This window comes from Echinops telfairi, unplaced genomic scaffold (genome assembly GCF_000313985.2).
Source record: "Echinops telfairi isolate 266 unplaced genomic scaffold, ASM31398v2 ScPeMD7_7469;HRSCAF=8507_1, whole genome shotgun sequence".
In the NCBI taxonomy this organism is placed as follows: domain Eukaryota; kingdom Metazoa; phylum Chordata; class Mammalia; order Afrosoricida; family Tenrecidae; genus Echinops; species Echinops telfairi.
Window position 1 is genome coordinate 28,172,615 of NW_022111373.1, and position 15,308 is coordinate 28,187,922.

The following is a 15,308-nucleotide window of genomic DNA, read 5'->3' on the forward strand; positions in this document are numbered from 1 at the left end:
TTGACCTCCTTTTTGATCCATTTAAAAATTGTTTCAGTTTTTAACATTGTGTGCTTCCTTTTTTAGTAAGGTTTTGCTCTGTTTTGTTTGGGGTTTTTGTTTTATTTGTTTGCTTCCTACTTGTGTTTTGTATCATTTTCTGTATACGAAATTCATAGTAGGTAAATCTAAAAGTAACTAAATTACTAATTATCTATAGGCAAGGGACAGGAGGTTGTGAACATCAAATAGTTCTGCACCATCTTCACAATTTTTATAGTTGACCCCATTGCTTTAGTTACTGCAAGTCCATTTTGTTGAGGGTCTTGTTTTTCACAGCCCTCTGTTTTATCCAGCCCTTTCCAGGAACTGGTCTCTCCTGATTACATGTCCAAAGTACCTGAGTCTCAGTCTCATGATCCTCACCTCGAAGGATCCCTGTGGTTGTACATCCCCCAGGACAGCTTTGCTGCTCCTTCTTGAAGGCCATGTGTTAGACTAAGTGGTATGATAGCTAATACTATATGACAAGTCGGCTAGGCTGTGCTTCCCACTGGCTCTGTCAGATGCTAGTCTAGCTGTTTCTGAAAAGGTAATTTGTAGATGTGACTTATATTTACAATCAGAACCTAATGGATCTCTTTCTCTGGAGAACCCTCTCAGATACAGGTGGTTTCGAAAGAAGCCAATTAGGACCCTCTAATGGAAGATGAGTGGAGTGTGAAAGGAATAAAGAGGAGTTAAGATTTATTCCAAAGCCTTTGCCTTGGCAAATGGAGAATATCTATGTGCCCTATCCTGACACACAGCATTTTTGGAAAGGAGGTGATCTATCTAAACAAAAGCAAGGGTTTTGTTTAGATAATTTGTCCTAGGCTGCAACTATGGGCTCCGGCATAGGAACAATTGTGAAGATGGCACAGGACCGGGCACTGTTTCATTCTATTGTGCATAGGGTCGCTGTGAGTCGGAACGGACTGAAGGGCAATTAACAACAACATGACGTGTCTGGGGAGAAAGATGAGTTCATCTGCTGCAGTAAAGACTTACAAAGCCTTGGAAACCCTATATAGGATTGCTGTGAGTCAGAATCGGTTTCACCACAGTGCATTTGTTTTGGTTCATTTGGATGATATGCCTGTTAATTTTTCATAGACCCTGAGGGGTACAACATGTTAGAGAGTAGCCATTGGAAGTTGGAACTCACCCAGGTTCTGAGGAAAAAAGGAACTAGTGATTTGCTTCCTTAAAGATTACAACCAAGGAAAAGCTATGGAGCAATTCTAATCTTTAGCACAAGGGATCCCCAGGGGCCAAAGCCTGACTTGATGGTACAGCTACTAAAATCATATCTTCACATAGAGATTTTGAGGAGGTTGTCTGGAACCCAGGGGAGATGTTAGTCTATAAATATATATGAATCTGGGAGTTAACAAAAGTTGAGGTACTTTTTTTTTTTTTTTTAAGTTGAGGTACTTTTATTGTATGCATGGAGATTTCTAAATTCTGAGGACTGGTATACCAGAATATTTCCGCTTTGGAATGATGATGACGATTCGTAAAGATCACCAAGCAGAACAGGCCAATGAAATGAGAGGAAACCTAGGAGATGAGCCAGTCAGGGTGCAATGTAACAATGATGAGAAATACAATCTTCCTCTAGTTCCTAAAGGTTTCCTCCCCGCTCCCACTACCATGACTAGAATTCTATCTTGCAAGACTGGCTAGACCAGAGGAGGTACACTGGTACAGATGGGAACTGAAAATACAGGGAATCCAGGACGGATGAGCCCTATAAGACCAGTGGTGTGAGTGGCAAAACAGGGAGGGTAAAGGGAGAATGGGTAGGAAAGAGGGAACCGATTACATGGAACTGTGTGTGACCTCCTCCCTGGGGGTCAGACAACCGAAAACTGGATGAAGGGAGACGTCGGACTGGGCAAGATATGACAAAATACCCATTTATAAACTATCAAGGGCTCATGAGGGAGGGGGGAGCGGGGAGGGAGGGGAAAAATGAGGACCTAATGTCGGGGGTTTAAATGGAGAGAAAATGTTTTGAGAAACGATGTACAAATGCGCATTACACAATTGATGTGTGTATGGATTGGGATAACAGTTGTATGAGCCCCTAATAAAATGTTAAAAAATAAAAAAAGAAAATTAAAAAAAAGAAAAAAAAAAAAAGAAAGAAATGAGAGGAAACCCATATGATTGGGTTGTCCTAGAAGCTCAGAGGAGAAAGGGGAAAGGGCGGTGATGTTGTGGATTGCTGGGAAAGGATTGAGTAAGCCGAGACTTGACTACAGCATGCAGGATAAAAGCATAGTCCTATCATAATTATTCTCAGAAATTATTGCAGTTCTTTAAGAACCTTAGAAACCAAGTCCATAATTTTAAAAGTGAAGAAATTCAGGTACAGAGGAGGTGTTTGTCCAAGATTAGATAGTTAGTTGTAACCAGTGTCCTGATCTTGTATTTTCTTCCCAATATGTCACAAGCCTGTTGTTGTTTCAGAATGATTACCAGGAGTCCTGCAGGTTAAATTCAATGAAGATTTGATTGTATTTGTCTAGCCTGCTTAAAAGCAACCCTGGTGGTAAAATGGGTAAGTGTGAATGGCTTAAAACATTGGGGATTCAAAACCACCAGTTTTTCTGTGGAAGAAAGATTTGGCGATCTACTGTTATAAAAATTGTGGCCTAAGATAGTCTATGGTACAGGTCTACTTTGTCACATAGGGTTGCTATATGATTTGGAACTGATTCAAGGGCACACTGCAACGTCACCCCTGCTTAAAAAGTTAAAACTATAACTATTTCCTCAAAGAAACAGTTACCAGATGAAAGTTTTTGGTTCTTGCCTACAAAATTCACTTAGGTAGAATAGTTCATTTCTGGTCAGTATCTAATAAATGACAAGTTATTTAAATAAAAACATTGTAAATGCAATAAGCCATTTTACATAGCTCTGTCCTTCCCTCTATTTTCCAACGCTATTGATTTCCAAGGGAGATACATATACTAGCATAGGATAGACTTCAAAAATGTTATTGCAAAGGTCAAGAATCATTGCCTCAAACTAGAAGACTAGGGATCAATATCATAGACGTTAGGAAGCTGAAATGGAATGGTATTGGCAATTTGGGGTCTGACAATCATAATGGTTTACTATGCCAGAAATGGTATATCGAAGAGGAAAGAAGTCAGTGGAATTGACCATCAAAAAGAACATTTCAGTTTCTATCTTGAAGTACAATGGTTTCTGTGATAAGATAATATCTATATGCCTACAAGGAAGTGCAGTTAAGACAGCTACTATTCAAATGTATGTGCCAACCTCCAGTAATGAAGAGATTTAAGAATTTTCTCAACTTTTTCAGTTAGAAATTGATAAAAAGTGCCACCAAGTTTCACCTATCATTACTGAGTGGAATGGAATGTCAAAGTTGGAAACTGAGGAAGAAATAGTATGCAGGAAACATGAAGTTGGGAAGAGAATTCTCTCCTTCATTGAAAATATCTTTTCAAAAGCATAAATATTGACTGTCACATGGATTTCCTCCGATGGAACATGCAGGCATCACATAAATGACATGCGATGGAAAGAGATGGAGAAGTACAATCTCATCAGCCCAAACAAGCCAGGAACCAACTGTGGAACAGACCATCAGTTGCTTCTATGCAAGCTCAGTTTGACGCTAAAGAAAATGCACACAAGTCCACAAAAGCCAAAATTCAGTCTATCTCACCTGAATTTCAAGAATAAATTTGGCTCGTTGAAAACTAATGACTGATGACTTGAGTTGTAGGATGATATCAAGAATACCATCCATGTGCTTTTATAGTCTTTCTCACCATAGTCTTGTAATTCCCACCAAATGATGGAGTTTGACTATGCAGTGAAGGGGCCTAGGAGCCCACCAAAGTGGGGGAATGTTTTCTGATCGTAGAAATTAGATACTGTGCATTCGTGTCAGGGTAGGACCATGCAAATTAGGTTTATAGAATGCTAGCAAGGGGATTAGTCAGTTTTGCCATGCCAGTTACCTTAAAATGAGTCATCCATCCCTGAGGCCAATGAGGAGGACCTCGTTGCCACCAAGAAAGAGCTAGTGGCGGAATCTGCATTTAGATCCAGAATGCCTGCACTGAGACTCCGAGAACCAGGGAGAGCTGTAACCCAGAGTTGGCAGGAGACAGCCAGCAGCAGGAGCAGAGAAATGGTTACCTTAGAGGCAGTGGAATCCGCGGACCAGCAGAAGATGCAGCAGTGTGGTGGGCTTTCCAGCCCACTGGGAGAGAAAGCTGAGGTTTGTCAGTAATCCTTTCACAGAGCCATGACACTTGTACATGAGAAGATAATTTTATGTCAAAGAAGTATTTCTTTTAAAATTAAAAAACCTTTATTGGTTATATAGTACAGTAAGTGCAACATGGAATTTGCTATCTTAACCAATTTCACATGTTCAGTTCAATGGTCTTCATTCAGTGTTGTGCCACCACCACCACTACCATTTACTTCCCAAACTTTCTCATCACCTCGAATGGAAACTCTCTGTCCACTAAATGATCATTCCTGAAGAAGCGTTTCTGCCACCTAATAATTTCCTTTACCTCCTCTCTGCATCAGACACGATAACCATTCATGCTTACATATTGCTAACACAGGCTGAGCTCATACATGTGCCAATCACAGTGGCAAATACTCTATGTACATGTTTCATTTACCAGGCAGACGGCTATTTTGATCGCCACTGGGGAAATGTGGGACATTAAGTACAGTGAGATTACCCTGATGGATTTTAAATGCAGGTCTGTGCATCCCGATGGTGGTGCCAGGTAAGCACGGGTCTGCTAGCCAGTCTAGTGGTCAGAGGTTCAAACCCACTGGCCAGGGTGAAGGTAAAATTTGAAGCTATCTGTTCCCAGAAAGGTTTACAGCCTCAGAAACCTGATCACTGAGTCAGAATCCATTTGAAGGCAGTGGATTTGGAGTTTGGGTTTGACGCAACCTGAGTGCTCTGCTGTTTCCAGTACTTCTGTTGACTCTCTTGAAAACATTCTGCTTGTGTGTGCATGCTGGGAATTAACATTTAAATAACATGAGCAAACACTCAAACTGCTTAAAATAAGTTTTGAAATGGAGACTTCTTGCTGTCTTCAATTCTTCCATTCTCCTTATCGACCTTCATTTTCCTGATCTCTTCTTTCCTTGAAGTTACCTGATTCCAGTGTTTGCCCCAGTTTTCTTTCCTCCACCTCCAGTTACAGCATGGATTCCACTTTATCCCACATCTGCGCCGTTCTAAGTTGTCTATCATGTAGTTAATCTGATGGGAGCAGTTTACAGCTTTCCATATACTAAATGGGATGCAAAACAGATGAATGTCAAGTCCCATGGGCCAGTAATCCTAAACCACAAAGCCTGGGAAACAAATGGCAGCAGCTTGGGACATTTAAAAGGAAAGTTAGACTTTACATCTTTTTCATGGATGTTTCAAATAAACTGCCTCAGTGAGACAACTCATACCGTTTGTGGCAACATGAAGATGTTACTGCTGTCATTATTTGTGCTGGCTTGGGCCATCCTGTTTAATTCCACTCAGGATCAGCCAGCCAGCCTGGCATCAGCCCACCCTGAGAGGGCTCCTCCCCTCCCACTGCTGCTCCCTTCCCAGTAGCCATTGCTCAGGAAATGGTTTCCCCTCCAGTGCCTTCCAGGATGTGGCACTCAAATTAAAAGGAGAGAGGCAACTTGTCCAGCCGGACTGTGGTGAAAATTTGGAAGAAGCAGGTTTGGGGAAAAAAGTAAAATTTTAAAAATTAAAAAAAATGTTTTTCAGTGGAAGCAGAGGAATGCCTCCCACCAGAGAGAAGTTGGTCAAAAGCAGTTTGCCACTCTGGGCAAGGTTTCTTGAGGGGAAATTTGGCTACATGTATTTTCTAACTACTGAATTTAATTAAAGTAATCTTGGTGACTAAAACCACAATCCATTATAAAAGGCTTGTGGGCAAAGAACTGGAAAGGAGATGAGTATTTTGCAAAAACATTGCAGACTGTTTAAAAAAGAAATTATAAATGCATTATGGGGAAATCTTTGCCAGGGTGAGGTACCTCTACTTGCTCTACCAAAACACCGCTTACTTCTCCAGCTGAAAAACAAACAAATAACAACTCACTACCGTCATAGTGACCCTACAGGACAGACTAGAACCGCCCCTGTGCGTTTCTGAGACTGTAAATGTTTACTGGAGTCGAAAGTCTCATCTTTCTCCCATGGAGTGGCTGGTGGTGTTGAACTGCTGAACTTGAAATTAGTTTCCCAATGTATAACCCACTCCACTGCCATGACTCCCTTCTTCAGTTGGGATTGGAAATTATGTTTGGGCTCCGTTAAAGGCAACTCTTTGTGTGCTTATTGTGGTAAGTACATAATTTCATGGCACATGAAGATATATAAAAGGGTATGGTTGGTATTCAACTTGTCACTCAGGTCACACAGCCTGATGGCGCCTCCTTGTGGGCATGACCTTCACATAAGGAGGACCTTGAGACCTGCCCGCCTGTCTGCTTTTCCCTTACTGCCTGTTGACCCTGAGAGCTGCTGGAGCCCTGCCAGGGTTCCATGGGCCTTTGATCCCCTTGACTTTGCACCCACAGGCCTGCGGTCTTCCTGCCTTCTGCATCCTTCCATGTGGATACATGAGTCTGAAGAGGGACTTATGGACTAGGATCAGACTTATGGACTTGAGTTGGACTGGGCTGGAATATTTTCTTGATATTCAATTACTTCTTGATATAAAGCTCCTTCCTATACATATGAAGCAGTATAAAAAAAAACTTGCGCTGGGCAGAGCAAAGCTTTTATAATCATTTTTCACTGGTAGGCAAGCATCGAGCAAGTCCACACAGTGGCATCAGTTGGGAATGTTCTCTCTGGTCACGGTGAATTTTGTTTGTAAAAGTGGTTTCACTGAACCTTGTTTTTGGTGATGGCTAATTCAAGAGAACAGCATGCGGCTGTGAAATGGTGCTTCTTGTTCAGCAAAAGTTCCACGGAAACTGTTGTGATGTTGAACACAGCTTACAAGGACAGCGCTCTGAGCAAAACTCAAGCGTATGAGTGGTTTTCTCATTTCAAAAAAGGTGAACATCTGTCCTGAATGGACGAAAATGTCCACTCATAGTGCATTGGGAGTTCATTCCACCAAGTCAGACTGTTAACCAAGCTTTCTATTTAAAGGTTCTGAAAAGACTGCATAACAGTGTGTGACAAAAAAGGCCTGATTTGTGGCAGGTTGGGGACTGGTTTTGCCACCATGACAATGTACCTGCTCACGCAGCCATCTCAGTGTGCCAGTTTTAAGCAAAAAAACCCCAGCCTGGCTCTCTCCCCCGTGCATCTTACTTACCTGGTCTTTCTCTGTGTGGCTTCTTTTTGCTTCCACGAATGACGAAGGACATGAAAGGACAGCGATTTGATGACATAGAAGAAGTGAAGAAAAAAATGAGGGAGGTGCTGTCAGCCATCCAAACAGATGAGTTTGAAAAATGTTTCCAAGAATGGAATTGAAATTTGACAAATGTATTAAATGTAATGGAGAGTACTTTGAAGGGGTTAAGGTTGTTTTGTTTAAAAAAATTAAATACTATGGATTGTGATAAGAGTTGTACGAGCCCCCAATAAAATGATTTTTTTTAATTTAAATACAGAGCTTTGGGGGGAAAATTCTGTGGGGTTTTTTGGTGGGTCAGGGGGTATGCCCTTGTACATGAGTGGCTCTGGATTTGTTTCTCTTGTCAACCCGGCCTAACACACTTATCCATTCAAGTATTACTCTCAAGTATGTCAGACACTGACCAGGGATATAAAGACAAATAAGGTAATACAAGAAAGAATGTGATTATAAGTGTCATCACAGATGTGTGAACTATACTCAGTACCAAAGAAGGTATACAGTATACCTGTGAAGAATGTTGATAAGCCCTGGTGGTGTCATGGTTACGGGTTGGGCTGAAATCCACATGGTCTGCAGTTCAAAACCATCAGCCACTTCCTAGAGTTGGCATCGACTTGATGGCAGTGAGTTTGGGTTTGGGGTGTGTGTGTGTGTGTGTGTGTGTGTGTGTGTGTGTAATGTTAACTGGCGGCCAGAGACAGTGACCCAACTGAACAATAGCTAAGAACACATACTGAATTCAACCTGGGTCCCCTAATACTCAGCTGTGTCTCTCTGGGACAGGTTTCTTGCCTTCTCCAAGATGGGGTTTCTTCAGGCAGAGGAGGGACACAACACACTGCTTACGTCATAAAGATGAACAGAAATAAGCGAGGTGAAGAGTTTTGTGTGTGCCTGTTCCATAGCAGGTGTTCCAGGAATGTTCAGACTAGTGTTATCATGCTTGGTGTAACTTCTGGGGTGGTGTAGTTCAATTAATCTGGTCATTTAGGAAGGAAACATACTGATGTGAAGAAGAGTTGAGGAGTCAGATTGTGGAAGGGAATGGAATTAAAGGCTGCATTGAGAGTGAACTGGATAGAAATGAACAGAGAATCTCTTCAGGAGACCACCAACATCATTTCTCAATCCTAATATCACTTCATTTATATTCACATACCAGGGAGAGATTACAATATTGGCTTACATCTTAGACACACAATTAGCCATCCACTTCTTAGACAGGGGAAGAGGTGTAAAGAGTGAGGGAAGTCTTTTTGAAAGCTGTGTTTTTTTCTGTTTGTCTTTCGTGTCAACGAGAAGGGGAAAAGGTCACTCACACTAGAAGAGCCTTAGGCTGAGGAGACTTAAGTGAGGCTCACTGATAGGAAGGTGAGACTTACCTGAAAGTTTAACCAAGGAGAAAGGATTTATGCTGAAGTGGATAGTGAGGGTCAGATTTTCCAAAGCAGATTAGGGTTGGTGTGATAGGAATTTAGGAGACACTTAAGGAATCTGAGGCTGGCTGGCCACGATTGAAAACATGTTTCTCCTACAGAACTTGGCAAAGCTGGGCAGAGAGCTCTGTGGTCTGGAAAGAGGAGAAACTGAAAGCTGGGTGGTGAGGTGATGAAGTGTGAGACTGAGGTGGTTACATTTGGAAAGGAGAAACTGGTGCAGGTAAGGTCAAGTGTTGCCTTTTCTCAAAGAAAAATATTTTTTCAAAAGTCAACAGGATATGGTGACTTAGTCTAAAGGGACATGAGGTGGAGGGAGACTACAAGCTGGTTCCAGGGCATCCTGTTTACATCAGCAAGAGAGGGCACCATGGTAAGAGAGGAGGACGGCAAGACAGGGAAGCTGGTTGGGACACACACACACACACACACACACACAGAATGGTACTGCATGCTACACAAGTCTGCAGTGATCAGGACACAAAGGGCACTGAGAGTGGTATTGACCAGCCATGCTCCCTGCTCTCTCCAGGGCCTGGCCTTCCTTTAGAATAGCAGAGATCCCAATTTCAAAGAGGCTATCAACTTCAAAACAAATTTAAGAGGTAGAAATAAAGTGTTCATTTGCTTCACAGGCCTTGACGGCAGATTATTCGTAATACAACTCTCTGGTTTTTACAATCCTTTGTTGAATTCCATGTATTGATGACTGGCTCATTGCATGCCCACACCCACACCCCACCTTTTTCTGAATCCACCCACAGTTCTACAAAGATATTTAGCTGCTTCTTTGCGATTTTGCATCTTCTACACATTTTCTCCTCCACTTCTATGTCAGGGTCTCATACTGTGGTGGCTTGTGTGTGGCTGTGATGCTGGAAGCCGTGTCACTGGCATTTCCAATGCCAGCAGGTCAGCCAATGTGAATGGGTTTCAGTGGGGTTTCCAGACTCTGAAGAAGGAATAGGCAGTTCACTTCAGAGGAATTAGCCATGGGAAACCTCATGGATGGAATCAAAACATCTCAGATACTGAAAGCCTTATAAAAAGGAGCAGAACATTGCCACGGATGGTGACAGAAGACAAGCTCCTCAGGTTGGAAGACATTCAAAATATAGTCATCCATAATGATGTAAATGGAGAAATGCTGTGGCGTAAAGCCTTCGGGACCATCATTTGCAGGTGGGGCATTACTAAGAATCAGAAGAAACAACAGCCAATATCAAATAATAATCAGAACTTGGAATATATGAATCACGAGTCTAGGATAATTGGAAATCATAAAAAATGAAATAGAATACATAAAGATCAACATTCTAGGCATTGGTTAGCTGAGATTGACTGGTATTGGCCATTTTGAATCAGAAAATCATATTGCTTCCTATGCCAGGAAAGACACAATCAAGAATGGTATTGCATTCACAGTCAGAAAGGGCATTTCAAGCTCAATCTTGAAGTGATAGGATTATATGTATTCACATTCAAGGAAATCTAATATGTCCAAAGTTATGCACCAAACACTAAGGCTAGTGATGAAGAAATTGAAGAATTCTACCAAAGTCTACTATCTAAAATCGATCAAACATGTAATTAAGATGCATTGATAATTATTGGCAATTACAATGCACACGTTGGAAACACAGAGGAAGGAAGAAGAGTTGATCAATATGGCCTGGTGATCGAAACAAAGCTGGAGATCACATGATAGAATTTCGCAAGACCAAGGACTTCTTCATCCCAAACATCTTTTTTCAACCGCCTAAGAGGTGACCATGTATATGGTCTTCTCCAGATGAAATCCACAGAAATCAATTTGACTAGATCTATGGGAAGAGACAATGAAAAAGCTCACATCAGCAGCTAAAACCAGGCCAAGGGCTGACTATGGAACAGACCATCAATTGCTTGTATTCAGGTTAGATATTTTTTTAAAACATCTTTTTTAAGTCCATGAGAAGCAAAATACAACCGTAAGTCTATCCCACCTAGATTTTGAGAACATCTCAGGAACAACAGATTTGATGCCAATGCCAAAAGACCTGATGAACTACGGGAGGACAATCACAGTATCAGACAAGAAGAAAGCAAAAGATCATTTCAAAGAAAGAAAAGGTCAGTGTAGATGTCAGAAGAGACTCTGAAACTTGCTCCTGATCTTTGAGTAGCTACAGCAAAGGGAAGAGATGAGGAAGTCAAGGAACTCAGCGGACATTTTCAAAGGGCAGCTTGAGAAGACAAAGTAACAGATTATAATCAAATGTGCAAAGATCTAGAGTTAGGAAATCAAAAACAAGAACACACTCAACAGATCTGAAGCTGAGGGAACTCAAGAACAAATCCAAGCCTCAAGTTGAAATACTGAGAGATTCCATGGGCAAATACTGAACTATGCAGGGAACAACCAAAAGAAGTTGGGAAAAAAGAGAGTCACTGTACCAAAAAGATCTCATCATTTCAGAGGGCAGCATACGAGCAAGAATCAATGGTGCTGGAGGAAGTTCAAGCTGTACTGAATGTATTCGTCAAAAACAAGGCTCCAGGAAATGATGGAATACCAACTGAAATGTTTCAACAGGCAGATAAAGCACTGGAAACACTCAGCTTTGCCAGGAAATTTGGAAGGCAACTATTTGGTCAACTGACTTGAAGAGATCCATATCTATACCCATTCCAAAGAAAGGTGACCCAACAGAATGCTCAAATTATAAAGGAGTATCATTAATATCACATGGAAATAAAATTTTGCAAAAGACCTTCCAACAGTGGTTACATCAGTAAGTTGACACAGAGCTATCACACGTTCAGGTTGGCTTCAGAAAATTACATTGGTAATGTCAGATAGATCTTGGTTGAAAGAGAATATCAGAAAGATGTTTTCTTGTGTTTTATTGACTATGCAAAGGCATTTAACTGTGTGGATCATTAAAAACTATGGATAGTCTAGAGAAAATTGGGAATTCCAGAGCACTTCATTGTGTTCATGTGGCATCTGGACATGGAGCAAGAGGCTGGACAAAGGAATTCTGCGTGATTTAAAATCAGGAAAGGCGTGCCTCAGGGTTTTATCCTCTCACCATACTTGCTCAATCTATATAGTGAGCAAATAAAGGAGCTGGATTATATGAAGAATGTGGCATCAGGATCGGAGGAAGGCTTATTAACAACCTGCGATATGCAGATGATGCAACCTTGCTTGCTGAAAATGGAGCGAACTCGAGGCACTTGCGAATGAAGCTTAAGGATTGTAGCCTTCACTATAAATTATAACTAATGTAAAGAACACCCACATCTTCACAACTGGACCAGTAGGTAACATCACGATAAATGGAGAAAAAATTGACCTTGTCAAGGATTGAATCCACAATCAATGATCATGGAAGCAGCAGTCAAGAGATTAAAATTGCACTGGGTCAATCTGCTGAACAAAACTTCTTAAAGAGTGGAAAGCAAGGATGTTCCTTTGAGGACTAAGGTGCACCTGACTCAAGCCAAGGGATTTTCGATTTTCTCATATGAATGTGAAAGTTGGACATTGAATAAGGAAGACAGAAGAAAAACCAATGCATTTGAATTACCGATGAACAAGCTTTAAAGTACTAAGGACAGCCAAAAGAACAAACACATCTGTATTTGGTAGATGTACAGCTATAGTTCCCCTGCGAGGCCAGGGTGGTGACACTTAAGTCTCGTGTACTTTGAACATGTTGTCAGGAGACACCAGTCCCGGAGAAGGACACCATGTTTGGTCAAGGAGAATGGCAGTGACAAAGAAGGCCGTATACAAGTTGTCCTGGTACACTGACTGCCCTGATGGACTCAAACTGAGGAACAATTGGGAGGACAGCACAGGACGTGGCGGTGTTTTATTCTGTTGTGCTCAGTGCCCCTGGGAGTCAGAACTGACTCCATGGCACCTAAAAACCACCACCATCAACAAACCAACAACACATTCTTATTCATCCGGAGATATTTGGAGAACAATATGAATGTGCCTACCTTTGGTTAACGTCATCCTTGGCGATTCTGGTATTTCTGTCCTTGGTTCTGGCGTGAATTCTTTGTGACATATGAGTGATGACCATCACTCAGAAATATCCATGCGAGTAGGTGTGCCGTATGAGTCCCCACGGCTGAGGAGCGGCGCCAACAGAAGTAAGGTAACTACAGCCCCTCTCTGCCACCGAGGAGTGGAGAATCGGGAACGCGGGCTGTGTTCTCTGTCTTATCGCTCAAATATATTATGACTGACCAATCGCAACTGGAATACAGTACCGCCAAATAATGCACTCACACTCTTCACTAGGAAGACTGCTCATTTAAAAGGAAATGTAATCCATATGTTTCTGGCTTTCTTAGACTTTAACCATCAACAACACATTCTTTTGCAATCGCTAGATGTCCAAATGCCTTTAAGACGTGTTTCTCTTTTTTCCCCCTCTCTTGAGGATAGGAAGCTGCATTTGGAAAAGAGTCATCACCACAAGGTTTGAGTTCACAACTTGAACATTCAAACCCATGCGGTTTCAATTGTAAGCGTGCCCGCTTCTTATCCTAAAAGCGCCCCAGGGAGCAATACTAGGAGGAGCCGGCAAGCATCAATACGTCAACAGCTGGAACAGGGGTGGAGGTTGAATGAGAGGACAATGACCAATGTGGACACCACTGGGAAGCCAGGCCAGGCCTCGGGTCCTTGAGGAAGCCAGGAGACATGGTGTCCTTGGCGTTCCAGTGTTCTCGGGCTGCAGCAGGGAAGGGCATAACAGCCGAGAAACACACCGGGAGCCCTGGGGAATTCGGGGCTGGAAACAGAGCCATGACTTAATTCCGTATTTTAAGTAAAACTGAAAATCTGAGGCAGAAGCCTCAATTTGCTCAAATGCCATATGAGAATATCACAGTTCCGGCCAGCTATCCAGCAAAGCCTGATCTGGACTGCAGAAAAAAGGCTTTAGAAATCTATTTTTCCTATCCAGTGGACTTGATAGTAACTCCTTTGATGAGAACTATGTAATGTGCTGTTTACTGATTTGAATCTTGATTTTCAAAGAGATTGTCACTTTTTTTCAGTTGTAAGAAGCATCACAAAATGGAAAAAAAATGTGGTTCACGTGAAAAAATAATATTCAGTTCTTCTTAAAATTGTTGAAATGAAAATTTTTCTACCATTAACTCTAAATAATGGGGGGACTGAGTACTATATGAAATCCAACCAGATGGGCATTGTCCTGTAGAAAAATAAGTTACAGATTCAGTTAAAGGACTAGTTGTGGAGGTAATATAAAGTAATCACAAATTTACAATGTGATTAAACTACTGAATTGTATGATGTATGAATTATATGCTAATAGGACTATTAAAAAATCTAATCAAATCAAATGAAAATATACATATACTTATGGGTTCCTCTATGCCATCATGGGCTTCACAGAGATATCCGTGAACATGATTATTTCACAGACAAATTTCAAATTGGTATGTATTTCCTGCAGTCTCATTTTATTTCTGTCTCATTTGTCTCTGTCAAGTGCTACTTAACTTGGACTCTTTTCCAAGGAAAAATATGATGTGAGATAAGGATATGGGAGGTCAGGGAGAAGAGAAAGCTGAAGAGGTTCTAATAAACAAGGAAGTCAGGTTAGGAAAAATACCTTCAGTGGGTTGAGTGGTTTCAACATCACCTGTCTCAGAGCCTGGCTATTTGTTCCCTTCTAGATTCCAATAACCTAATAGGATTCGCTTCTTGCAACTTGATTCTCTTGGCTTGGGCTTCACACTTCCTCAAGGCTAATGAGGGATGGGGCATTCAGTGTCTACACATGTACAACCCGGAAGGGGGAGGTTAAGTGGACGGGCAGTTAATGTCCTACTTGGCAACTCTTTCCTAACAAAAGGCACCATATCAATTCTCCCATTCCTCTTGGAAAATAGTTTTGTAACTTGAGCATTTGACACCAAGCCTTCATACACCCTCATGCTGGCTCGCCTAGGCCCCATCCCAATCCTCTTCCAATCACTCTTCCTTCCATGAACTGTCTAATAAACTATTAACACATAATCTTTGCCTGAAGCTATGTTGTGTAGGAAACCAAGCAGATATTGTTTACTTCTTACATTAGAATAAAATGTCTCAAGATTAAGATTTCCCATGCAGCAAAATAGCTGGTCATGTGAAAATGTTATGGCTAGTCCAAGGTACAAAGCAATTCCCTGCCCCACTCCCACCCATTAGAGGACGATAGTATGCCTTCTGGTCTTCCCATTCGCCTTAAAACCTGAAGTTTTTTTAATCATTTTATTAGGGGCTCATACAACTCTTATCATAATCCATCCATCCATCCAATTGTGTAAAGCACATTTGTACATTCATTGCCCTCATCATTCTCAAAACATTTGCTCTCCACTTAAGCCCCCGGCATCAGGTCCTCATTTT